Raw genomic sequence first — 5,823 nt, forward strand, 5'->3', positions numbered from 1 at the left:
CACCTAATTCCTCAGCCATTGAGAAATGTAGGTAAGGACCAACAGAAAGAAAAAAAAAAAAAAATCAAAAACAAACAACCCAGCATATATAAATAGAAGAAAAAAATGCTACTAATATCATCACTTAGTTTTTTACTAAAAATAATACCACAGGTATTAAAATACCCCTTTTTTTGGTATGTTGACCTCTGAATCCAAATTGTTTGAAGGTGGCCACCTTTTCAGAAGCCACGTGCTCTTTCAGAAGCAGAAAACATGCAAAATGTGTATATGGAAAGCTTCACCATGGGAAAGGGTGGGTGAGAAGTGGCTGCTTATATGGAAAGATGGAACGCCACTTTTCCACTGCCCAATCCGCCCCCATCTTAATTTACACAGCTTGTACCTCTGTAGATTCAAAATATACTGTCATGTTAAAAGATGTGAAAACAAGTCCTTTCCTTGATATTTCTGTGGATGACCAGTCTATAGAAAGGTAATACAAATACTGCCTAGAAGGAAGTAATGTTAAGCACTTCATATACAAATTATCTCAAATACATTTTTAAAATAATTAAATGGCATTGTTTTGTACAGTTTCACAATCAATCTAGTAATTATAGAATGGTGATTCGACTATTTCTAGACAAGAAGAACAAGTCATATTAATTGCCTAGGCTAAACTGAAATCCAGAACTGCACACATACAAATCCATATTACTCACCTCATTCAAAACACTGCTTCTAAATCTTTGTCAGCTGTTTTGGCCATGCCACCCCACCCTCTGAACCCCTCCTTTGGGTTGCTCTCGTCCTTCCTTTTAAAGGGCAATCGCACTTTTGCCCCTCCTCATTTATTCACTCCCCAACAACCTCTGCCTATCTGTTCCCACTGGTGATACCATGCTCCAATTGCTTGTTTGTTCACTTCTCCCTTAAGCACCTTTGCACTTTCTTCTATACTGTTATTCCTGCTCTGAACTCCCCTGCCACAACTAACTCATAAGGTCAATGTCTTGTCTTCTGCAAATACCTCCTCAAGAGTTTCTTTTATTGAGATACTTCTGATAAATCTTTTACTAAAAGATAGGCAAGCAGGTGGCAAGAATTACCTGCTATCATTTACAAATAAGAGTAGAAAATGTCTAACAGGTAAGTTGTGCACTTAGCTAATTGACATGTTTGCATATTACTATCATTATTACTCTGTCTTTTCTCCCTCCTTTTGTTTTTTATATCTCCTTATTGCATTTTGTCCTGTCTTGTAAACTGATCATTTCCCTATATCCACTAGGGCTGCATGAAGCTTTGGGTGCTGATTCAATTCGGAGGAGATTTCGCGGCCAAATCTCTAAATCCGAAACAAATCAGGGGTCCAATCAAAAGGTCTGAATCAAGTCGAAGCTCTCTGAATCTTTGGAAGAGATTCGGAGAGCTTCGATGCTTGGGGCAGTCCCTGGGGAGCTGCAGCTGGACTTGGAGCTGGTAAGTAGGGGGTGGGGAGGGGGGCCAGAGAGGGGGGGAGGAGACCATGGGGGGACCCCTGCCAGGTCCCTTCCCCTGCCTGCTCCCCACAACCCCCGCCCCCTCCCCCAGCCCCCCCATGGCTGCCCCACCCGCCCCAGCTCCCAGTGCTTTAAAAATAGCGCCCATTCACTGGGTGCTGCCAGGCAGGGGGGCACTGCTAGGCAGGGGGGCGATACCCACTGCCCCCCTCACTGCCCCGCCCACCCCAGCTCCGGCCCTTTAAGGAAAAAAAAAATGAACCCTGCTCCCCCCCCCCCCGGGGATTCACCAAGTCCTGCAGCAGCCTTGGGGCTTTGAGGGGGTTCATGGAAGAGCCCCCCACACAGCATGGGGCAGTGGGGGGCAGCAAGGATCACCCGCTGCTGGGCAGGAATAGATGAGTTTGAGTTTTTTTGGGAAGTTTTTTTCTTTAAAGGGCCGGAGCTGGGCCAGGTGGGGCAGCCATGGGGGGGCTAGGATAGTGGGGGGGGTCGGGGGCTCATGGTAGAGCCCCCCCATGGAGTGTGGGGCAGTGGGGATTGCTGCCCCATCCTGCAGCAGCCACTGCCTGCGGACTTTTTTTTTTTCAAAGAGCTGGGAGCTGGGGTGAACAGGGCAGCCATTGCCGGACTGGGAGATCGGGTGAGGGAACAAGCCTGGGTGATTCGGCTAATTCGGCAGCAGCCGAATCTCTGCATCAGATTCAGATGAATTGAATCGGGACAGTGATTTATTTGAATCACTGAATCGAATCACTGTACCCTGAATCAGCCTAATCTGAACCTGAAGCAAATACTAGCCGCTTTGCACAGGCCTAATATCTACACAAAGTACCACTGAAGTCAGGTTCAGGGATTCATCCAAAATCAGGGGCCTTAGGTTGTTAGTTCTTTAGGACAGAGATAGTCTCTTACATGGTGCTTTTACAGAAGAACAGAGCTGCCAAACCAAAGGAGACCTTTGCAACTACTGTAAGTAGGAGTAAGGGTAGCTGTAAAATCTGTTCCGAAATGGATGTTGTCAAGTTGCAGTTGGTCAGTTTTATAAAAGGTGTGAAGCTGACCTGAACCTCCCATTTTGACTCGGTGCATTTTATTTTCTTTTTTTTCCTCATCTGTTGTACTGTGTTCTCAACCTGTTGGTCGCGACCCAAAAGCGAGTCACAATATATGAAAGGGTCCCAAACAAACTTAAAAAATGGATTCTCCTTTAAGAGAAAAACATGGGAAACCGCAGCTTTTCCCTTGCAGGTTGGCAGAGTTCCAGCCTGTGAGGGGCTGCTTGGGGCCCCCCTTGGCCTACACACACCCACTCCCTGCCCCATATACTGGGGGCTATAGGAAGCGGGTTGGGGGTGAGAGGCACTGGGTTGGGATTGACCATTGATGTTTACAAATGGGTCCTGGTCCAAAAAAGGTTGAGAACCACAGGTATAGAAGACTCAGCAAGCTACAGGTTGGTCCTAGTTCCCACAGGAACCCAGGCAGACACCCAAATCCTTCAACTGCACTGTTAGTTCATTTTCTTGCTCATCCAGAGAGGACAGGGAGAGAGCGCTCCACTACAATACTAGCCCCAGCTTCTCTATCTAGCTGTTGCAGACTAATTTTGGCTGGACTCGAGGACTCCTGATTCTCACTAAGCATGTAGAGTTCACTGCCCTCTGCCTCTGCTACTTTGAGGGGTTCTTGTGGTGAGATCCTCCACAAGTGTAGCTTGTGTTAGCTTCCAGAGAAACTCCAAAGAGATACTGGAAATCCTGTTGCCAACCTCCTGCTCCCCTGTTCATGCAGGGGATTTCCCAGTACTTCTCAAGCCTGTTCCAGTTGCTGTCTTAGTCTCAGCAAATGAAGTTCCCTCCAGCCCCTGCCTGGACAGCTTCTCCCAGGCCTCCAGAATAGATCTGTCATGCAGCTGTACACGTGTGGCCATGTCTATGCTAAAGAAATTCACACTGCTGTAATTACAGCAATGTAGCACAAACCCTTAATACATACAAGTGCAGCAAGCAAGAAAAATACAGGCTCAAGAAGCTTACTTTGCTGTGTTATTCAATTAAGCTGAACCAATGTAAGTGCCATGTTGTACCAGTGCAGTAAGTCTATAATTAATGTAGCTATACCAATGCATATTTCCCTAAAATAGGCAGAGTCTGAGTGGGTGGAAGTCTGCCTTCCTCTCCCTGGCCAGCTGGTCCTCATCATTCACATCTCAATTTCTTCCTCCCTCCCTGGTTTTTTGTCTCAATCTCAGAGCAGAGTAGCTAGCTCCTACCCAGCTGCTTTCCCTCTTACACAGAAGTGCCCTTTTATGTTCTGTTTGTACAGTGCCCAGCACAATTCAGTCGAGCTTCAGTTGATTTCACCGTCACACAAATAAATAATGACAACACGTCTTGCTGCTGCTTCTCAGTATTATTATAGGGTTCACTGGGTGCATCTAGACGTTCATTAATGCACAGTAGTTACTGTGCATTTAGTTTAGTACTTGCTTACAAAGTACTAACAATGCACAGTACACCTACAGTTACTGTGCAGTAGCGCCAGTGCACATTTTTTTTAATGACACTGCACAGTAGCTTAATACTACTGCGCAGTAGCATATTAACACAGTTTTTGCCTGGCACACTACTGCACAATGTTATTAGGCTACTATGTATTAAGCGTTTCATGTAGCCCATCATGAAGTAAAAAGATTTCCCTGGATCTTCTAACAAGTTCATAAAGCTGCATGCTGTTCCCTGGGGCCTGGAGAGTAAAGAGGAACTCTTTTAATCCCCTGCCAAACGTCCTGTGCTTTAATACCAGTGTCTGTGGAGTGAAGGAGCTTTCTGCACTATCCTCTCATTATTCCCTGGCTTTATTAAAACACCCTGTGAAATAAGGAGACACCCTTCTTAGCCTTGAACTGAAATAACAGAAGCTTTGCTGTTATTGTTGAACACCTAGCAAGGCTTGGGGAGAAGTATGCACCTGAGTGTCCCTCCCTCCAGGAGCACAGCATAACAGTGAAGTCATTAGGGCTAGCACATGGGACAGGAAGTGTAACTCATGCACGCTTGGTGCTTTTAAAGGCCCAAATTAAATTGAAAGATCAGAAAAAAAAATTTTCTGCAAACATCCTTCAGCTGTAATATTAACCTGTTACTTGTAAAGATTTTCAGAAAAGGTAATTTCAAGTTGATGGCTCCCTTTTAAAGAAACAACTTTTTAAACAAGAGCTATCTGAACCATTATTCCTCAGTGTAGTAAAGTTATAGATCAATAACTGAACACAGCTGACAACTTAAAGCCATATATGATATCAAGTATGTCATTGGCCATTCTTCCAAAACCATGCTTATAACATGTTTTTCACATTACTTTCAAAGAAAGTCAAGTTAGAACATTTTTCTCACAGAGTTGATCCACAATTTAAAACACATCTGTTTTGCTAAAAAGTGATATGTTTACATTTAAATGGGAAGATGACTCAGTTTCTGTTGCCATCTTAGAAAAGTTAAATTTCTTCCCGTAAAATTTTGTTATAAACAGTACATTGTGAAGTCAAGAGTTACAATCATATACCCAAAGTAAAAAACAAAACAAAAAATGGAAGGTACTTTACCGCTCCATCTATTACTGTATAACTGTGATTAATCAAGTACATTTAGTTATTATGGTAGAAGCTTTTTCCAAGTGGAACACAAGAGGTAAAACTGAAAAGTATCTAATAAATTAGATATACTAGGAATTGCCCTATTTAAAGCGCATTTATTGTTAGTGAAAGATCCCAGATTGTCAGCACTGGAAACTGATGCTGCCTGTCAATGTAACAGGCTGTCCTGCCAAAGTACCTCAACCTGGCAGTCTAATAATAACTATGGAAGCACTGCACTAAGCAGTATTAACAACTTCATTCAGAGGTTTTCAAAGCGCTTGTCAGATATTAGTTGATTAATTTTCACAACTCCTCTGGAAAGGGTTAAAATCTCCATTTTACCAGGGGACCAAGAGAGGCCAAGTGTCTCATCCAAGGTCACATACTGAGTCATTGTTTGAGCCAGGATTCCAACCTGAACTCTGTGTTTTTACTGCTAGATGTAACTGCCTGTTATTAGTGTATTTCAGTTTCCACCTCTCTCCAATCTTTTGTCAGTTAGTGTCAATTGTGATGGTGTTTTGCATGCCAGTCTGCTAAACTAAAATTTGCTCAGAGGGGTATTGAAGACAAGAACAGAAGAAGCCTGTTGGTTAAGGCACTGGGCTGGTACTCAGGAGTTTGATTCTTGGCTTTGCAACTAACCTCCTATGTGACCTCAGGCAGGTGCCTAGACTTTAAACCAATTTTGGATTGAAC

Source organism: Alligator mississippiensis, chromosome 13 (assembly GCF_030867095.1).
Source record: "Alligator mississippiensis isolate rAllMis1 chromosome 13, rAllMis1, whole genome shotgun sequence".
Classification (NCBI taxonomy): Eukaryota; Metazoa; Chordata; order Crocodylia; family Alligatoridae; genus Alligator; species Alligator mississippiensis.